Raw genomic sequence first — 22,783 nt, 5'->3', positions numbered from 1 at the left:
GTTCGGCCTACCTAACTCAAAAGGTCGATGGTGACTCCAAAACATTTCAAAATCCTTTTCAAAGAAAACCCCCCCAAGTCGTACCAAATTTTTTCCGCTCCCGGGCGAAAATCGGTTACGACACCTACTAAAGACAACCGTGATGAAGGTGAAAATCGAAGACCAAAATCAGCAGTAGCCTGCAGATACCTCAGTATTCGTTTCACTGCCTGAAGATGAACCTCACATGGTGCTTGCATGAATTGACAGACCTTGTTTACAGCAAAGGCAATGTCTGGTCTCGTGATGACAATGTATTGCAAGGCCCCAACAAGCTGTATCCTCAACTGGTACTCCAGTGTCAACCTCCAGCTTGCAGTTTGTGACCATAGGTGTATGAAGACCCTTAGCACCCTCCAATCCGCCTTGAATCAACAGATCACGTATGTATTTTTGCTGACTTAAGACAATTCCATCACATTCTCGACATACTTCGATTCCCAAAAAAAAACTTAAGAGCCCAAGATCCTTTAGTGCAAACTGATTGTTAAGGCCATTAATCATATCTTGTACTTCTTCTCCACAGCTTCCTGTGATGATGATATCGTCTACATACACTAGTAGATACATGATGCTGCTAGCAGTCTCCCTAACAAACAGTGAAGCATCAGACCTTGCTAACATAAAATCCTGAGCCACTAAAAACTCCTTTAGCCTCTAAACCACGCTCAAGGAGCTTGTTTCAATCCATAAATGGCTTTGTTAAGTTTGCAAACCAAATTTCCATCACCTTCCTCATAGCCTGGTGGTTGTGCCATATATACCTCCTCAGTTAGAACTCCATTGAGAAAGGCGTTATTTATATCCACTTGCCTCAACTGCCATCCCTTAGCTAGTGCAAGCGAGAGCACAACTCGTATTGTTGCTGGCTTGACCACAGGGCTGAAGGCTTCATGATAATCGACACCAGGCTGCTGCAGAAACTTCTCAAGACAATGACTCCTCACAGCCAAAAGAATATGTTGTTTTCACAACAGGAAATAGAATTCATCAAGAACCACATTAATCCTTTATTTGTAAACACCTCGTCAACCTTAAAGGATGAGTACTCCAATCCAAATCTCGCACAACCATCAGCAGTAGAAGAGTGAGACGACATCGTTGCACAAAGAAAAACAAAAAATCGTCCAACAGAAAAAATAAACAAATCACACCTGATCGAAAGAATCTGATACCATGTTAAACATACTGAAATACCTCAAATTATTTCTTAGTCAAAAGCCTAGCATAGTATACAACTCTACACGTATTTAAAGCATGCACACCTGCATGCGCTTACCACATGTTAGGTAAAAACCGCCTAACTAACCTCCAGTCGTAAGCCAGCTAATATAATCACTTACCTAACAACCCTCCTACGGCATACTACAACAGATTATTACTAATATAATACATTTTTTAATATTTTATTATACAAAACTAAGGTCAGAATCAAAATTAGTGTACTAGATGGATGAGATAAAAAAAATAAACAAAGAAAATAAAGAATTAAAATAAACTTAGAGGTTTTGAGTTCGAGCACCAACGATTGCAAGGATTATTAAACGTTTATTGTCAAATGGTTGAAAGTATTTAAAATAAATGCTACTTTATAATTACAAAATGTTTTATATAAAAAATTATTTTAACAAATAATTATTTGTGAAATAATAAAAAAATGTATTTATAGGTTATATATATTAATTAGTATGAAATGATTATAAATTAAATGTAACACCCCAACCCGTACCCGACCCAGATACGAGTCTAAGATGTCACGTTGACTTTTTGAAATAATATTCTTACAAAATATCAAAACATTTGAACTTATATTAAGAAAATACAATAATATGCCATTAAATTATGCTTCATCATAAAAATTTAAGGCAAAAACGTATTTATGAACAGTACTATATGTATGAATAGTACCATTTATTTACATAAAATGAGTCTGATGCATTGCTACAATACAGCTACAGTAATTTTCGTAAAACGTACATAAAACTCGTAAAAATTTAACCTTTCATCGTTATACAGTTACATTTACATAAATACGTTTAAAACATTACAAAACTCGATCAGAGCATAAATACTTAATTTGCGGACTTTATTTATATGCCAACCTGTTTATCACATATTAAGACATACTATCTAATCTACTTCTGATCTGACCTTCAAGTGGAGATATGTTGTTCTATTGAGTTTATAATGGATCTCTCTTCTTTTCGGTACCTACGTATAAAATACTTACACGCTAAGTCATCGACTTAGTGAGGCATAATAATAATGACAATAAAATATAATGAAAATGTCATAATGAAATGCAATATCATGAAATCATATATTCAATCCATGCAAATTGCATAATCATGTATCTTACCCATAATCTGATCAAATTTACCATCATGAATTCAAATAATAAGTTCAATAGCCCATGATACAATACTGAGAACCTGAGGTATGTGAGTGTTGTGAGGTTGTGCACTATGCTGTCACCACAGCTCGTATAAATTTTCACCGAAGTGCCACGTAGAATTTGTCCCGAAGGACTGCGTAGAAATTTGCACCGAAGTGCCACGTAGAATTGCACCGTAGTGCCATATAAGATTGTCCATAAGGACCATATATAAATTCCTTAAGAATCATACACATATACCAAGGATCAAGTAGGTGTCTCAAAAGACCTCATACATGTTCCAAAGAATACATATATGTCCCGAAGGACCACGTAGAATTGTCCCGAAGGACCGCGTAGACCCTCTACTCTTGGCATGCCAACTATACCTATAGTTCTCATCTACATAACATGGGCTTTCATAATGTATCTCATAGACATATCATTTACATACCTTTATCACGTAGCTCATATAACTTTTCCTGCATATTCATGTCGCATAATGCATATAATATGAATTCATGTCATGTATCATAATATAGAATGTAATCATGTATCAAAGTATTGAATCTAGACTTATCAGAAGTCTAGAACTGAATATAATACTATATTCATGCTATGCATATGCACTCACCTATATCTCTTTGCCTTTTACTCGATCGATCTTACTTGTCACTTGTTCCGGAACTCGTTTAGGCTCGATATCTACATAAATATAATTTTCAAGACAATTATAAGAAGCCTAAACCTTATAACTTGGTATTAATAACTTAGGCTAATTTAATGAACCAAAAATTCACTTTTCCTTTAGGAGTATACCGATGCTGCATCGGTACCCAAAATAGCTTCGAAATATTCATGCATCGATGCATGCCGGTGTGTATCGATGCACCTTCAAAATTGGTCTTAGTGCATCGGTACCCATTCATAGTGTATCGATGCACCTATCCAAAATAGGTTATTTCCCCCCGAAATTCATCAATACTTCACCCAAATTTTCATGTATATAATCTTTATTATGCTATTAAACTCAACTACAACCATTTTAACTAACTTTTATCATTCCAACACCCAATTATCTCCCATATCTCATTCAAATTCTTAAAACTAAGAATCATACCAAAATTTACATGTAATCCAAACTTATTTCTAACACTTATAACTTATTATTCACACCTATGACAAGTCAAATTCATCTTCCAAATCTATTTATACATCCTTATTCAAAATTTCACTTATTCACTTCCTATCTTTAATCCTTCATAACTTACAAATCTTTGAGTTTCTATGACCCTTTTCATCTCCATTATGTTTCCCAAGTCTTCATTAACCAAAGTCATACTTTAATTTTAAGGACTAATCAAAAGAAATCCAACTTACCTTGGCTTGGGTGCTTTACGATTAGGAGAAGAAGATGAAGATGAAGGAATTGTCTGGAAACTTTTTTTCCCACAATTGTGTTCCACGTGGGTTATAAGATAACCCAAATAATATTTTATTATTTCACTTGTTCAATGACCCTTTTACCTTTTTACTCTTCCTTCATTTGTTAATTCACCCTACACCAACATCTTTCAATTTATTTAACCTGGTCATTGAATTTTAAAAATCTTACACTTTAATCACTAACCCGATATTGAGGATGTTATATTAATATATCTTCTAAATATTATGAATCAATTAGGCACTAATTCAGATAAAAAAATTGTTATAAGAATACATATATACTTTTTTTTAAAAATCAAACATTATTATTATTTTTCCTTATGTTTATTTCATATAACCTTTAAATAAAATATTTAAAAATATTATATAAAAGTCAAACGTAAAAGAATTGAAATAAAACTTTCTTATCATTTTACTAATAATTATTTGTTAAAATATTTTATTTGAAATATTTTTATTTAACCACATTATTAGTACGGTAAAATCCAAGTACTCTTAATCCAAATTTAAGGACATGTACAATGAGGGGACTATAGATATGTTGTACTCAAATAACAACAATTGCCCTCAAAATAGTATTCTTATTTTAATAGGTTGTAAGATAGTACACACATATTTACTTGATTTAATTTTTAATACTATAGAACACACATTAAAACTGTTATATATAATATACCCCATGACTTTCTTCCTTCAACATACCAAATACCATCGAAATAAAAAAGAGTTTACATTTGAAAGGAAAAATGGGAAGTGAATCAAAAGAAACATTTCTTCCCCTTGATCCAGTGAGTTTCACAAACGAATCCAAAGCAGTGATTGATTTCATTGCCGATTACTATTTAGTATTTACTATGAGAATATTGAGAAATACTCGGTTCAAAACACTGTTGAGCCCGGTTATTTGTCCGCCATGTTGCCTGAGTCAGCACCGTATTGCCCCGAGTCACTCGAAGATAAAGATATCAACGATTGATCATTCCGGGCCTCACTCATTGGCAAAGTCCAAACTTCTTCGCCTACTTCCAAGCAAACGGCAGCACTGCTGGATTTCTCGGGGAAATGCTTTGCTCGGGTTTTAATGTCGTTGGTTTCAACTGGATTTTATCACCGGCGGCGACTGAGCTCGAGTCAATCGTCGTGGATTGGATGAGGAAATTGCTTAAGCTACCGTCTTCGTTTTTGTTCGCCGGAACCGGTGGTGGAGTCTTGCATGGATGATGGAAGTACATGCGAGGCTGCTGTTTGCGTTTTGGCAGCCGCAAGAGACAAAGCTTTGAAAGAGCTCGGTGGGTGGGAACATATAACAAAGCTAGTTGTTTATGCGTCGGATCAAACGCATTTCACTTTCCAAAAGGCTGCAAAATTAGTGGGTATTCCCCCGTCTAATTTTCGGTTAATCGAAACAACTTTTTCCACAGGGTTTTCAATGCCACCTGAAACAGTTCGTTCCGCCATTGTAGACGATATAAAATCAGGGTTGGTGTCATTATTTTTATGTGCAACCATCAGGACAACGCCCACCGGAGCCGTTGATCCTATTGCGGAGTTAGGCAAAGTAGCCATGGAATTCAAGGTTTGGCTTCACATTGATGCAGCGCATACGCAGGAAGTGCGTGCATTTGTCCCGAGCTCCGCCATCATCTTGAGGAGTGGAGCTCGCTAACTCCATCAGCATGAACCCACATAAATGGTTTCTCACCAACACGGATTGCTGTTGTCTGTGGATCAAGGAACCAATCCTGCTAACCGATTAATTGTCAAGTGACCCTGAATATCTAAAAAACAATGCAAGTAACTCGAAAGCAGTGGTGGACTACAAAGATTGGCAGATCGCATTGAGTAGACGGTTCAAAGCTTTGAAGCTTTAGACTGTGATCCGCAGACATGGTTTGGCCAACCTGATGTACCACATTCGAAGCGATATCGCCATGGCTAAACACTTCGAAGCATTAGTGAGGAAAGATGTGAGGTTCGAGATAGTAGTGCCGAGGAAGTTCGAATTGGTTTGTTTCAGGTTGAAGTCCACGGCGGCGGAGGAGGAGGTGGAGGACGGCAGAGAATTGAACTGGAAAATGGTGGATGCCATGAATTCAAGTGGGAGAGCTTTCATGAGCCATGCAGTGGCAGGGTGGTATTTACCCGTGGAGGATTTATAAATTAAAAATTAGGAGTCTAAAATTTTAATACTCTATTCTAAAAAAATTCAAATATGTAATTTTTTTCTTTTATTTCCATTAATTTAAATTCGAATATGTAATTTTTTTCTTTTATTTTCATTAATAAATTAAACTAAATTTAACATGTTTTCTTGTAATAACAGGTGTACAATGGGTTTCCTAAGTAGTCATGTACATACGCCCCTGGTATTTACGTCATTCGATGTGCAATCCGGTCAGCTCTGACTCAACAACACCATGTGGATGCCTTGTGGAAACTCGTTCAAGAAAAAGCTCAAACATTATTCATCAGGTGAAATAACCATTTGTTTTTGTCAACGCGTGTTTTCTGGGCTTGACTCAGAAAAAACGGGTTAATATACTATTAATATACGGTGTTACCGGATACATTAAAAGATATTTAATAAATTCGGTTTAGCGCTACCGGAAATGTTGACTAATAATAATATAGTAGGTCTAAGTCATGAAGAAATATTAAAAAATTGTGCAACCGACAAACTTAACTTGTCGGTTCGTGTCGATCCAAATTAAAAATGTGTCGATCCAAAACGATATAACAGGTAAAACTATGAAAAAACCGGTATTGAAATGATAAAATCGGTAAAGCGCTACCGGATACTTTTAAAATGTCGATACTTTAATATAAGGATCGACACTTCGTGAATTTAAAAGAGAAGCAGTTTTAAATCCTATAAAGTGTCGATACTTTTAAAAAATGTATCGATCCAAAACGATATACCAGGTAAAAATATGATAAAACCGGTAACAAAATGATAAAACCGGTAAAACGTTACCGGATATATTGAAAGTGTCGATACTTTATATAAGGATCGACACTTTGTGAATTTAAAAGAGAAGCAGTTTTAGCGCCTATAATGTGTCGATACTTTAAAAAAATATATCGATCCACAACGATATAACAGGTAAAAATATGATAAAATAGGTATCAAAATGATAAAACCGATAAAATGATACCGGATATATTGAAAGTGTCGATACTTTCGTAAGTACGTGTAATAAATTATCGACACTTTCAAAGAAATAGGTAATTATCCTTTCGAAAGTATCGACACCTGACATAAAAGTATCGACACTTTTGTATTTGTATCGATTAAATATAAATAACATATCCGATGAAAATATAAAGGTCATAGCTAAATATCCTCTGAAAATAGATAGAACAGACGAGTTTTTGAAATCGAAGCGTAATTGTTGCTGCATTTCAGAAGGTGTTTCTAAAGCGAAGTTTGTTTGTTTGTTGCTGCAGTCAAATCGAAAAGTATGTTGTCGAAACCCTAATTTTTTATTATTACAGTAATCGCGATAGGGTTTTTATGTGTTGTTTGGGGTTTTGGAGTAAAGATGCATTTGGGACCGATTGCAGGTAGAAAGTGATATTCAAGGAAAAATATAAATGTCAATATTTTAATTAAATATTATAGGTAGAAAATGATATTATAGGTTGTATAAATGTGCCGACACATTTTGGTGTGGCCATTCAAATTCTTTTGAAGAAAACCGTTTTACCACAAGAGTAGTTATCTATATTTGTATATTGAATAAAGTGTATGTAACAAAATAATTTGATTTGCGTAAACTGATATATGAAGGAAAAATGGAGTCAATGGGTTGGAAAATTGTTGGTGGAGCAGATGACTTTGAAATTGAGGCCGAGACTCGAAAGCAACCAAAGGGTGGATATATGTACTTCTAGTAAGTATCAATGTCTTTTTGTTATTATTGTTGAAATGGTAATTGGATTAACGTATGGATAAACTTTCAATTGTTTACAAATTTTAAATGTTGACAGTATGGTCGAATGCAAAAGGGTGAAGGAAGATGGCACACAGAGCGGTTCGGTATGTAAAATGAAATTGACATTGAGTAGTATTTAGTGTTAATGTATTGATTAAGAAACGTTTATGTTTAATATTAGGTGACAAAAGATGTGAGGTCCAAATGGAATTCAATGAGTGATGCTGAAAAGGAACCTTACATCACACAGTCAAGGAATGATAGTAAAGAATACAAAGAACGGAGGAAAGCACATGAAAATAAGGTATTCATTAAACTTGTAAATACGTTGATACAAAATATATAAGAACTATAACATTATATATTGTTAAAAAATGTAGGAAGTGTCGACAAGATGCAGCATTAAAAGGGTGAATTCATTAATTAAACACCTTAAGGAGAAGGGTCAGTTGAATGTGCTGGGAGAAATAGGTTTTGGATCGTTGGTAGGAGTAAGGGATCGACCTATTCGGAGGGAATTGTGTCGATCCTTGATGGCGCAATTTGATGTCAGACAATGTATTGCTAAGTATGGTGATTTTTCATTTCCTCTCGGGATCCCATGTGCTGCAGCCGTATTGGGGGTAGAAAATGAAGGCAAAAGTGTTGTAGAAGTCTGTAAGAGTAAGGACTGGAAAGCACTTGCCTCCAAATATGGTTTGAAGCAGAATGTGACATATGCTGAAATTGAAGAGGAAATAAAAAGTGGATCTTACGTTGGGGATGAGCTAAAGGCCATAGTTCTATTATACCTTGTCGGTATCTTTCTTTGTCCAACGGGTAATACGTCAACGAACAAGGAACATATGAAGCTCATTTGCGATGAAGGCTTGAAAGGTGAATTCAATTGGGCTGAATATATCCATTCGAGATTGATTGAATTAATAATCACCTTTAAAAAGGGCAGCAAGAGATACCTCAAAGGGTGCATAGCAATCTTAGAGGTAAATGAGTTGAAGAACTTTTTTGTGTTTTTATATAAAAATATAAATTTTATTATAAATGCATGTTGCACTGTTCGATTTTTGGTCGGGCTGTGAGGCAGTGCCGGCTTATGAAAGAACCGGAGTGGCACGCATCCGTGCATGAGGGAAGGAAGAGGTGGTTAGAGTGATGGTGAAGTTGAAGTTGGATAGAGCGAAGAAGCAAGAAAGGGTAATAAATGTAATTAAATAATATTAAGAATATACTCAATGTCTTAATATTGTAATTTAATTTTTAAGGTTATTGGCAAGGATGTAGAGGAGGCAGAGGAGAAGAAAGGAGAGATGGTTGTATTGGGGGATGACGGTGAGTGGGACGACGGTGAGGGAAAACATAGTAGCTTCGACATTTTGATGTCTGAATTGGCTGATATCAAAAAAATCCAATTTGATATCATGCAAAGACAATCAAGAGTCGAAGAGAAACTTGATAGAGTCGAAGAGAAACTTGAGAGAGTCGAAGATACACTTGAGAGGCATAAGGGGGTAGTGGAAGGAAAAATAGATGGAGTGGTGAAAGAAGTAGAGGTGTTGAGGGGTGAAGTGGTGAAAGAAGTTGGGGTGTTAAGGGGTGATATTAAGATGGTGACGGGTGAAAAATTTGAGGGAGTGGTGAAGGAGGTTGTGGAATTGAGGAGTGAACTTACGGGGGTGAAGGGGGTGGTTGATAAATACTTGGATGAAGGAGATCAATTGAAGGGTGAAATAAAAGAGATAAAGAGCTATGTAGAAAAAAATACGATGAACTGAAAAAATATGAAGAAGAAAAGAGAAAGGAGGAAGAAGAAGAGATAGAAGAAATGAGGAGGAAGGAAGTCGATGTTATTTATACACCGGAGAGTGTTATAGCAGCAAATTTGGATTTGGAATGTCTTGCACCCCAGAAGAAGAAGCATAAGGTAAGTTGAATAAAAGAAAACTTAATTTGATTTTTATTATGTTGTTGTGACAAAAATTTGTATGCAAAATTGTAGGTTGAAAAAGCGGATATTCCAAGCGGAATTGATGACATCAAAGCTGCAATTTGTGATTATTTATGGAATAGTGAGTTAGAATCGGAGTAAGTGAAATATATTGGTTTGTGAGTTATATTTAAATATTTCATGACAACATATTAATCTTAATGATTCATACAGATATTCTGTAATCTCAATGGGAAATCAATTCGCTAGTGTATACGACGTTGCAACGTTGAACCCTAAGGAATGGGTTGGCGGTGTGGTAAGTAGAAAGTAGAAAATGTTAAAACTTATTGAATATGTTCTGATTGTGTAATTAATTTTGTTAGGTTATTGATTTGCTCGCCTGGACAGTATGCTACGATTCTCAGAAGTCACTCCGGAGGATTGGCTACATTCCATACCACTTAGCGGTGAGTTAAATTAATAAATGGAGATATGTAGTGTTATAGACGGTAAATTAATAATGTTTGTTGCGTAATTGCAGCAGCAGGCGTTGGATGCCAACAACAAAGAAAGTGTTGAGAGTATTGCTACCTTCTGGGGTCCCATACTGAATAACTATGTGAAATTCACCGACTGTGAGAAGGTAAGACACCATACCAATTGCAAATGATGTTTTCGGATATAGAATGTTGAATTTTGTCAAATTGGGTGTGAAATTTGTTGCAGATCATGATCACAATAAACTACCATAATTCACATTGGTATCTGTTGGTGTTGGATATGGTAGATCGTGTTGCAACAATATATGATAGTATGTTTACAACTGAAGCAGCTAAACAAAGAGTGAAGGATGCTAAGAGATTGGTATGTATGTATGTATGAAAGGACATTATGTAAATTATAATGCATAATTTTTTTGGATCATAACTTCTTCTATTTTAATGCAGATTAAAATATTAGATTTTTATAATAAGAAACGCATTTGGGTTGAATCCTGTGGATCTCTAGGAAAATATCCCTTGAAAAATTTCAAATTTGTGGAGCATAAGAAGAATAAGCAATTGAATGGGTATGAGATGTTATCACAAATAGAAAGCTTAATTTATGCAGTATTCATCATAATTGACATGTGTGATTTTCAAATTTTGTAACAGACATGATTGCGGCATGTATGTGATGATGTGGATGGAATCGATCGGTTCTACAGGGGCAACTGGTGATTTTGTAATTGGAAAGAAAAATTCGTTTGTGGTAAAATTGTTAAAAGTCATAGATTGAATGTTGTAGTTTACAATACTTAACGTTCTGACAATTTGAATATAGGTTGTTGGAGAGTGGGATCGATCGCGAATATTAAACGATCTCGTAAGCCACAATCAAAATCAACGAAGAATGGAGATAACAAAAGCTGCCATGATACATAAGAATAACAAAAGGATGCAATGATGAAAATGTAGGGTTAATTTTGTATAAGATTTATAATTTTGTATACGATTTATAATTTTGTATGTGAATATAATTATGAATGAGATGAGAAAAGTTAGCAGTATGTTGTTGTACATGTTTCTTATACACATTAAGGGTCATGTTGATACTTTAAAGTAAAAGGCAAATTTACAATATGGCAAACAGGGTGCAACCATAAAGTGTTGATCCATATATAAAAAGTGTCGATCCCAAAAACATCGAAACCCAAAATTATAATGTAATAGGTAATTTTTCAATCTAATCGGTGCAAGTATACTGGTTTTATGAGAGAATAGGTCTAAATAATGTATCGACACTTTTGTAGTTTGTGTCGATATTTCTGGTCCAGAATGAATAGCAAACAGGGTGCAACCATAAAGTGTCGATCCATATATAAAAAGTGTCGATCCCATAAACATCGAAAACCAAAAGAATAATGTAATATGTAATTTTTCAATCTAACCAGTACAAGTATATCGGTTTTATGAGAGAATAGGTCTTAATAATGTGTCGACACTTTTGTAGTTTGTGTCGATATTTTTGGTCCAGAATGAATTGCAAACAGGGTGCAACCATAAAGTGTCGATCCATATATAAAAAGTGTCGATCCCATAAACATCGAAAACCAAAAGTATAATGTAATAGGTAATTTTTCAATCTAACCGGTACAAGTATACCGGTTTTATGAGAGAATAGGTCTTAATAATGTGTCGACACTTTTGTAGTTTGTGTCGATATTTTTGGTCCAGAATGAATGGCAAACAGGGTGCAACCATAAAGTGTCGATCCATATATAAAAAGTGTCGATCCCATAGACATCGAAAACCAAAAGTATAATGTAATAGGTAATTTTTCAATCTAACCGGTATAAGTATATCGGTTTTATGAGAGAATATGTCTTAATAATGTGTCGACACTGTTTAATGTTTTGTCGATACTAATTTAAATATCAAGTGTTTTTCCATCGTTCACTATATATAGTACTCTAAATCGAAAAACCCTAAACATAAAGGCAAGCAGGCGGAAGATAACTCTTCCTCTCCGAAGAATACTAGCGTTATCATAACAGTGACGATCAGATATTCAGGTAAATTTATCGATATTTTATGGGTTTGATTGATTTCTATATTAGAGTTTTTTTCCTAAATGTGTTTGTGTTCCATTGTAATAGCATCCAACCAAAATGGCTCCAAAACGTCAGCGTCAGAAGCGCGGTCTTTCTCAAAGCTCTTCTCAACCCAGTTCTTCTCAACCACAACCTCCTTCTGTAACAAACGATTCTTCTGAGGAAAACAGGTCCTTCGAAACTCTGAACTTTAGATCCGATATGGAGAAACAAAGATGGCAGACGAGTTTTAAAGTAAGGAAGATTCGTCCCGAACGTGTCATTGACCTGGGTTTCTTGTTTGATGATAAATATGCATTTAGTTTTAAATCCATATTTACATCTTGGGGTTGGCTTGAATTCCTTGGTGTAGAACCAAGATATTATCCCAACCTAGTTAGAGTCTTCTACAACAATGCTTCCTTACAGCACGAGCCTAATAAGACTAATATAATAGGAATTAATACACATGTCATGGGGAAGGATATATATATATCTCCGGAAACTATTGCGGAGGGTTTAGGTGTAGCGAATAAAGGGGATTCAGATGAAAATGGTGTAGATTAGTCTACAATTAAACGGGTTGCTAGAAATAGCCCAATTCACCTCGATGTAGAGTCGAGAGTGTTTCACAAAATGTTCACATGGTATATCCGGCCTAGTGGGGGAAAACATTCAACGCTTCGAGACAGCAATTATTGGTGGATAGCAAAGTATAAATCCAAATCCAAAACAGCTCCAAACATTGCAAAACTCATATTTAATACAATTGTATATATGGTCACAATGGGAGCAACAATTTCAACTACACTACCATATGGATGTGTCATCACCCATCTGTTGAAGAAGAAGGAAGTTGATTTTTCGCATGACGCCCCTGTTCGATTAACCCGCAAGATTGACATGGTATTTATTAAAAAAGCGGGATATGATTTTGTTGAAAAACTCGGTTAGAAGCGTGTCAAGGAGGTCGGATTAGATCAAGAGAGGGAGGAAATAGACCCCGTTGGCCATGAAGAAGAGCAACCAAGTGGAGACGCAATGATGGAAGAAGCTCCAGTTGCAGAGGATGTCACAATTAAGACCGTGATGGAATACATGGTCAATTTTCGGGAGCATATTGATTCCCTTGTGAGTGGAATGCGATCCGATATTTCATCATTGCAACATGAAGTCTCCATGTTGCGTGAGCGTGACGAATTACGTTAATGACATCAAACGAGTTAGGTAATTCATTATTTATGTTTCTAAACATTTACACGTTCTGAACTGTATTTTATTTTCTTTTAACAGATGTGGACAACCGAGCTGTCAATGAAGATGAAGTTGACGATGAAGATGACGATGAAGATGACGATGATGATGACGATGAAGATGACGATGAAGATGATGACGATGATGATGATGATGATGATCCAAACAAGTATATCGTGTCTGCAACGCCGCCTTCAAGAAAACTTTTAATTTTTGATCTCAATGGTGTCCTTGCCTACATCCCAAGACTGCCTGCAGGTTTTAATTCTATTCTTTTGTGTCCATTATTTTAACATATAAGCGTAGAACTTTAATATCATTTTCTTCATGTTGTAGATGTTGTCCTCAGAAGAGGATTATTTGAATTTATGCAATTTTGTGTCGACAATTTTGTTGTTGTCCTTTGGTCTTCAAAGATGAGGTTAGAACATGTTTGGAGCAATTGAATTACTGTAGTCAAAATCGTTAATATACATTTGAATGTTAACATTCAAACTTGATTACAATCTCAGGCATAACGTCGACCGTGTACTTGAGAAACTACCTTTATTTTCTGAGCATTTTCTATTCGTGTGGGTAAGATGAATGTCATTACAGTTTGCTGACTTTTTATTGTCTATGATTCCTACATATTTATGTTCGACTGTTTGTGAACAGGATCAAGAAAAATGCAAAACATACGATGTTGTTACCTACTGTAAAGATCTCAATGATGTTTGGAATGCGTGTATAGATTTTAACGAGCTAAATACACTTTTGGTCGATGATTCAGCGGAAAAAATGATTTATAATCTGGTAAGTTGCATTTATGCAATATGTTTTTCCAGTTGAACAGGTGTTCAGACATTGATTATTTTAACAACTTATGTGTTTATATAGAAATACAATTACATATGTCCACATACCTTTGACGATGCTTCCCATTCGAATGACAATGCTCTAGGTATGACACAAATTTATTCATGTTTATGCGAATTTAGTTTATTGTTAGTAAAATTGCACCTTATTAGTTTGATAATTGAAATTATTTATGTATGTCCTCAGAAAAAGGCGGAAACATACGAGAGTATTTGGAAAATTTGTTGAAGGCCTCTAATGTTCCGGACTTCGTTAGAAATAACCCTTTTTCATCGAATTAATTTCGTTTGTTGGTACATTATTTGAACATTCTTGTGTATGTATATTTTGGTGTGATTATATTGTGTGTATATTTTCATTAATTATTCCATATTTGCTTCTCTGTATACATATACATTTGAGGATTGTTGAAATATCAATACTAGTTATTAATGTATTTTACATCTGCTTGCAAATGTATCGAAACACATTTCTATATCATTGTTTTCCATGATATCCACAACAAAGTTTTCACACTTTTTAATATTGTGTATGTACTTTACGTCCAGATTGGAAGAAAAATGTGTCGATACCTTGTCAAAAAGTGTCGACATTTACACATCGGAACCCATAATTATAATGTAATAGATAATTTTGTAATATAACCGGTATAAATATACCGGTTTTATGAGCGAACAGGTCTACAACCTATATCGACACTTTTTAATATTGAGTCGGCACTTTATGTCTAGATTGGAAGAAAAATGTGTCGATACCTTGTCAAAAAGTGTCGACATTTACACATCGGAACCCAGAATTATAATGTAATAGATAATTGTGTAATATAACCGGTATAAATATACCGGTTTTATGAGCGAACAGGTCTACAACCTATATCGACACTTTTTAATATTGTGTCGGTACTTTATGTCCAGATTGGAAGAAAAATGTGTCGATACCTTGTGAAAAAGTGTCGACATTTATACATCAGAACCCAGAATTATAATATAATAGATAATTTTGTAATATAACCGGTATAAATATACCGGTTTTATGAGCGAACAGGTCTACAACCTATATCGACACTTTTTAATATTGTGTCGATACTTTATGTTCAGATTGGAAGAAAAATGTGTCGATACCTTGTCAAAAAGTGTCGACATTTACACATCAGAACCCAGAATTATAATGTAATAGATAATTTTATAATATAACCGGTATAAATATACCGGTTTTATGAGCAAACAGGTCTACAACCTATATCGACACTTTTTAATATTGTGTCGGTACTTTATGTCCAGATTGGAAGAAAAATGTGTCGATACCTTGTCAAAAAGTGTCGACATTTACACATCGGAACCCAGAATTATAATGTAATAGATAACTTTGTAATATAACCGGTATAAATATACCGGTTTTATGAGCGAACAGGTCTACAACCTATATCGACACTTTTTAATATTGTGTCGGTACTTTATGTCCAAATTGGAAGAAAAATGTGTCGATACCTTGTCAAAAAGTGTCGACATTTACACATCGGAACCCATAATTATAATGTAATAGATAATTTTGTAATATAACCGGTATAAATATACCGGTTTTATGAGCGAACAGGTCTACAACCTATATCGACACTTTTTAATATTGTGTCGGTACTTTATGTCCAGATTGGAAGAAAAATGTGTCGATACCTTGTAAAAAAGTGTCGACATTTATACATCGGAACCCAGAATTATAATGTAATAGATAATTTTGTAATATAACCGGTATAAATATACCGGTTTTATGAGCGAATAGGTCTACAACCTATATCGACACTTTTTAATATTGTGTCGGTAATTTTAAGTAACGCGGTTTTTCTTCCTTCATTCAAAATATTTATATGTACATACAATAAGAGTCATGTTGATACTTACGATATATGGAGATCGTTGTCATTCCATTCCGTCTTCGAAAAAATCAGTTGATGTAGGTTGTGTGCTTGTACTCAAACTGAGCTTGACTTGAGGACATGTTAGTTTGTTATGCCCCTCACCGTTGCAGTACCCACATCGCCTAATTTTCTTCTCGACCTTGTTCTTCGGCACTTCTTTTCGCTTGCGTTGTTTTCGTTGAGGGTCACGAACATTGTTTACTACAATGCTCTGGTTGACTGAATCATTCAAACCAAACGAGTTTTCTAATTCTTCTATTAGTTTTTTCATCTCATCTCTTGCGGTTTTGAAAGACTCGTCTGTCTTTGATGCAATGTAGCATAACCTACTTGACGTTGAACGTAGAGCAACGAACCTTGCCATCTGCATCACTTCTGGAGACACATTCATGTCAACATAACTGGGTGCAGAAGACTTCGCATCATTAGTCCACCTACTTTGAATCAAAGTCCCGGGTAAATATGTGTAATCCAAGTGCTTCAAAATGTGAAGTTGATGGCGATACGGAAGTCCAACGGTCTCGAATTTTTTACAGGAGCAAATTAGAGTTTTCGTACGAGAATCAAAACTAATTTCAAATTTCCTATTTTTTTCTACGTACTTTGACAAAATATAATGTTGACATTCATCTATTAAGGACTTAATCTCTGCCTCAATCCGGTACAATGTCTCCCGTATAAGTTCATCTTGGAACACACGAAAAGATTCGCGAGTAAAAATCGCAGCGGCATGGCTTTCAAGGTCGACCAGTTTTGTGATCTGGAAGGGCTTCGTATGGGAACTTAAGTAATCCGCTTTCAACTCGTTCATACGCATTCTACTAATTCCATCTTCAATTACACGAACAACATCTAAATATGTCTTCTTGTGTTTCAGTGCAATAGCTAGTGAAGCATTCATAGACTCGCACCTTTGTGTTGAGCGAATATTCGCAAAGAAATGACCGGTTAGATATGCTTATGCCCATAAGTGTCGTGTATTTCCCTTCTCAATCACCCATGGATGCTTTTGGACGTTGAATTCTGAAACAACCGAACGCCATTGAATATCAAATTCCTTGGTTGTCTACCAGGAAGCCATGCATTTTGAGAATGCTGCTGTAAACTTTGGGTCACCAATGTTAGCTTGTGCATTGCGAGAAAGATGCCAAGAACATAATATGTGCTTAGCATAAGAGATAACAGATTTGATAGCCCTCTGCATTGCCCTATCCCCATCGGTGACAACTGAAATAGGTGATTTATTCATCATGGCTTCTAAAAAATTCTGTAGCACCCACTCGAAAGATTGAGACGTCTCGTCAGCGATTATGGCAGTGGCAAACACAATTGTGTTATGGTGATGATTGACACCAACAATAGGCATAATTGGTCGACCATACAAATTATCTTTGTACGTTGTGTCGAACGCAATTACATCACCGAAGCATGTGTAATCCGATCTCGATGTAGAATCCGACCAAATAAGATTATACAATGCCCCCGATTTGTCTACCGAGTATGTCATAAAAAAACTGGGATCATCATGTTTCTTATAATCAAAGTAGGCAATAAGCGTATTCACATCCCCATCGACGATTTCCTTTGTTTTACCTCTTTGAAGTGCATTGTAGAAGTCTTTATGTGTAAATCCAACATTATGATAGCCCCCTGCCTCCTGCATTAAATAGTTCATTACTTGTGACGTGCCAACACCGACCTCTTTCAATGTTGTTGCCTCATCGATAGCAGCCTTACTTACAGCTCTATTAGAACGCATAAATGGTGTCATAGCAGGTGTGCACAATGCATGATTATGTTTCTGATCAGACTTACTTATAACCCACTGATCGTTTATATTTGTTGTTGTAACTACGACTCTAGCCTTACATCATGTTCTTGTGACTGGCGTATGAGCACGTTGACGATCAACAGTATTGACTTTTGATACTCGAAACCTTTCTTTGGAACAACAAAATTCTTGTGTCTTCACATTCCCTTCCACGTCAAGCCGTGTTGTTCCCTTACGTGCACTAAACCCATGTTCCCGTGCGAATCCCTTGTAAAAGTACCAAGCTTGATCACGTGAACAGAAGAGCTGACCAACCAATCTGTCAGATTCATCAACATTATGTATTTCATGGCATTCCTCGGTTGGCTTAACATTGTCTACATCAGTATTATCCATGGCAAAAATTTTGTTGTGCAAGTTCAGTGGTCCAGGAGTTGATGGAGATGTAAGCAAAGGTTCATTTTGAACATGTTTCAGTCGTGCTGCTTTCAATAGGATGTGGTATTGGTAGTGGTAGTTAAAGGATGGGTACAACATTAAATTCGCAGTACATATTTAGGTATGTACAATAACTACAAGTATATATTATCATTAAATTTAGGTATGTACAATAACTACATATTTAGGTATGTACATCTTTTAAGTGAGTTTTAAGATATTAATTTAGTAATTATAGGCGTCTAATGATTTATTATTATCTTTGGTTAATATTGTTAAATTTAAATACTAAATATTATTTTATAAAATATCAAAACAATCAAATAATTTTTTGTGTAAATGAAATTATTAAATTAATATTATAGGTGGAAAACATGAAACACTATTAAAAAAAATTGAAACATAAATTACATAACTTTAAAAAAATATCGATCCTTTTTATAAAAAGTATGGACACTTTCAATATAATAGGTAAAAATATGATGTAATAGGTAGCGCTTATATAATGTAATAGGTAGCGTTTATATAATGTAATAGGTAGTGCTTATATTGTAAAGTATCTATCCTTTTTATAAAAGTGTCCATACTTTTTTCACTGTGGAAAACATTAATTTAAGGTTATCTTTTGAGTGAGTTTTAAGATATTAATTTAATAATTATAGACGTCTAATGATTTATTTTTTACGTTACGGTATATATTATTATTAAATTAAAAACAATAAACATATATATTACATATTTATTATTATCTTTGGTTAATATTGTTAAATTTAAATACTAAATAATATTTTATAAAATATCAAAACAATCAAATAATTTTTTGTGTAAATGAAATTATTAAATTAATATTGTAGGTGGAAAACATGAAACATTATTAAAAAAAATTGAAACATAAATTACATAACTTTAAAAAGTATCGATCCTTTTTATAAAAGTATGGACACTTTCAATATAATAGGTAAAAATATGATGTAATAGGTAGCGCTTATAATGTAATAGGTAGCGTTTATATAATGTAATAGGTAGTGCTTATATTGTAAAGTATCTATCCTTTTTATAAAAGTGTCCATACTTTTTCACTGTAGAAAACATTAATTTAAGGTTATCTTTTGAGTGAGTTTTAAGATATTAATTTAGTAATTATAGGCGTCTAATGATTTATTTTTTACGTTACGATATATATTATTATTAAATTAAAAACAATAAACATATATATTACATATTTATTATTATCTTTGGTTAATATTGTTAAATTTAAATACTAAATAATATTTTATAAAATATCAAAACAATCAAATAATTTTTTGTGTAAATGAAATTATTAAATTAATATTATAGGTGGAAAACATGAAACACTATTAAAAAAAATTGAAACATAAATTACATAACTTTAAAAAAGTATCGATCCTTTTATAAAAAGTATGGACACTTTCAATATAATAGGTAAAAATATGATGTAATAGGTAGCGCTTATAATGTAATAGGTAGCGTTTATATAATGTAATAGGTAGTGCTATATTGTAAAGTATCTATCCTTTTTATAAAAGTGTCCATACTTTTTTCACTGTGGAAAACATTAATTTAAGGTTATTTTTGAGTGAGTTTTAAGATATTAATTTAGTAATTATAGGCGTCTAATGATTTTTTTTTACGTTACGATATATTATTATTAAATTAAAAACAATAAACATATATATTACATATTTATTATTATCTTTGGTTAATATTGTTAAATTTAAATTCTAAATATTATTTTATAAAATATCAAAACAATCAAATATTTTTTTGTGCAAATGAAATTATTAAATTAATATTGTAGGTGGAAAACATGAAACACTATTAAAAAAAATTGAAACATAAATTACATAACTTTAAAAAAAGTATCGATCCTTTTTATAAAAAGTATGGACACTTTCAATATAATAGATAAAAATATGATGTAATAGGTAGCGCTTATATAATGTAATAGGTAGCGTTTATATAATGTAATAGGTAGTGCTTATATTGTAAAGCATCTATTATTTTTATAAAAGTGTCCATACTTATTTCACTGTGGAAAACATTAATTTAAGGTTATCTTTTGAGTGAGTTTTAAGATATCAATGTAGTAATTATATATATCTAATGATTTATTTTTTATGTTACGGTATATATTATCATTAAATTAAAAACAATAAACATATATATTACATATTTATTATTATCTTTGGTTAATATTGTTAAATTTAAATTCTAAATATTATTTTATAAAATATCAAAACAATCAAATAATTTTTTGTACAAATGAAATTATTAAATTAATATTGTATGTGGAAAACATGAAACACTATTAAAAAATTGAAACATAAATTACATAACTTTAAAAAAAGTATCGATCTTTTTTATAAAAAAGTATAGACACTTTCAACATATTATAATGTAATAGGTAAATTTGTAATAGGTAAATATGTAGGGGAAGTCGTATTTCCAATAACTAAAAAGTGTATCATGCCTGAATCTAATCAGTGTTCATAGTGGACGAGAAAATTCAAATATATAAAATTGATAAAATAATTACGAGTGACGTAAATTTATTACATTACTGCTTCATGAATCATGCTAGTTATTTGTATGAATTGATTGAATTCTACGTAATACTTGGTGGAGCTTAGGAAAGAAATATATGAAACATTTATTTCATTCATTGAATTAAAAAGACCAGATGTCAACACCAGATGCGAACAAGTCTAGGTAATTCTTGATTACATTAAGAAATTTTAAGATAGCATTCAACTCGACTGGTGAAGAGTGGAGAGATGGTAGAAATAATGGCCTGCGGGTGTTTGGTTTCCATCTATAAATAGCAATGTCTGCCATTCAAAATTTCTCAATCTTCTCCAAAGCAATAGCAAACAAAGTATTTGTCGTGTATCATAATGAAAGGAATTCATTCTTTCCTTGTTTTCACACTCATGGCTTTTGCTTGCTCATTGGCCTTGGCCTCCGACCCCAGTCCTCTCCAGGACTTTTGTGTGGCTGTCAAGGACATCAAAGATGGCGGTAGGGCTTTCAAGACTTCATGTTAATGTTCATCATTCAGTTTTGGCTTCGACATTTTAATTAATATTTCTTCATTGCAGTGTTTGTAAATGGTAAATTCTGCAAAGACCCAAAGCTTGCAGTTGCGGACGATTTCTTCTTTTCAGGCCTAAACAAGGCAGGGAACACATCTAATCCATATGGACTTAGTGTCACCCCTGTTGGTGTTGATGAAATAGCAGGGCTCAACACTCTCGGCATATCTCTGGCTCGGATCGACTACGCTCCGAATGGCCTTAACCCTCCTCACACTCATCCCTAGGAACCGAGATCCTAGTTGTTGTCAAAGGCACACTTTACGTCTGCTTTGTTACGTAGAACCCGGACTACCGTCTCTTCAGTAAAATCCTAAACCCTGGAGATGTTTTCGTTTTCCCCATGGGCTTGATTCATTTCCAGTTCAACATAGGGAAATCTGAGGCCGTTGCATTTGGTGGTCTCAGCAGCCAAAATGCTGGGGTTATAGCCATTGCCAGTGCAGTGTTTGGCTCAAAACCAGCGACCAACCCAGATGTTCTGGCCAAGGCCTTCCAGTTGGATAAGGATGTGGTTAAATATCATCAGTCTCGATTCTAATGGGGTTGACAAGCACATTAAGAGCTATATCAAAACCCTACGAGTTCGTTACTCGTTTCCATGCATTTTGCTTATTGAAATCAGAGTATTCTGCTAAGTATCATGTAATAAACAGACTGGTTTATGATGTACCTCTCTCTTCCTAATCATTTCAGTTGTGAAATCAGAATTTGTAACTCTTGGATTTGAATTACCATTGCAATCATACTAAACGTTTTTTTTTATAGCCAAAAGAATGTTCTTTTAAAATAATGTTAGTGTAAAACTAAAGAGTTTTACCAAACATTAAGCGGGTTGTTATCTGGATCATTTGTTTTAAAAGGTGAAAATCGTGTTTACGACTCTGTCATTTGAAACGATTGATTCTCATGGGCATTGTGGATTGTGGTTTTATTGAAGCTTGGTACATAATTACAATAGATGATGATGATGATCTTGGCAATATAGACTAGATCGTATAATGCAAAGGAAGACTGAGGTTTCAGAAGTTGTATTTTAAGACATGCTCAAATACTTTAGTCTACAAAAAAAATTAAAATCAAATATAAAAGCATATTTAAGGGTTTTAGTCGATTTTTATTGTACTAATGGTCATTAAACTTT

General features: G+C 33.9%; 2 pseudogenes; both read left to right on the top strand.

Annotated features, from left to right (window-relative positions):
* Window positions 1-4,577: 4,577 nt before the first annotated feature.
* On the top strand, window positions 4,578-6,335 carry LOC120162459 (annotated as a pseudogene).
* Window positions 6,336-21,441: 15,106 nt separating this feature from the next.
* On the top strand, window positions 21,442-22,310 carry LOC120161666 (annotated as a pseudogene).
* The last annotated feature ends 473 nt before the right edge of the window (window positions 22,311-22,783 follow it).

Source organism: Hibiscus syriacus, unplaced genomic scaffold, assembly GCF_006381635.1.
Source record: "Hibiscus syriacus cultivar Baekdansim isolate YM2019G1 unplaced genomic scaffold, ASM638163v2 tig00111402_pilon, whole genome shotgun sequence".
NCBI classification, from domain to species: Eukaryota; Viridiplantae; Streptophyta; class Magnoliopsida; order Malvales; family Malvaceae; genus Hibiscus; species Hibiscus syriacus.
This window is presented reverse-complemented; position numbering and strand designations above follow the sequence as displayed.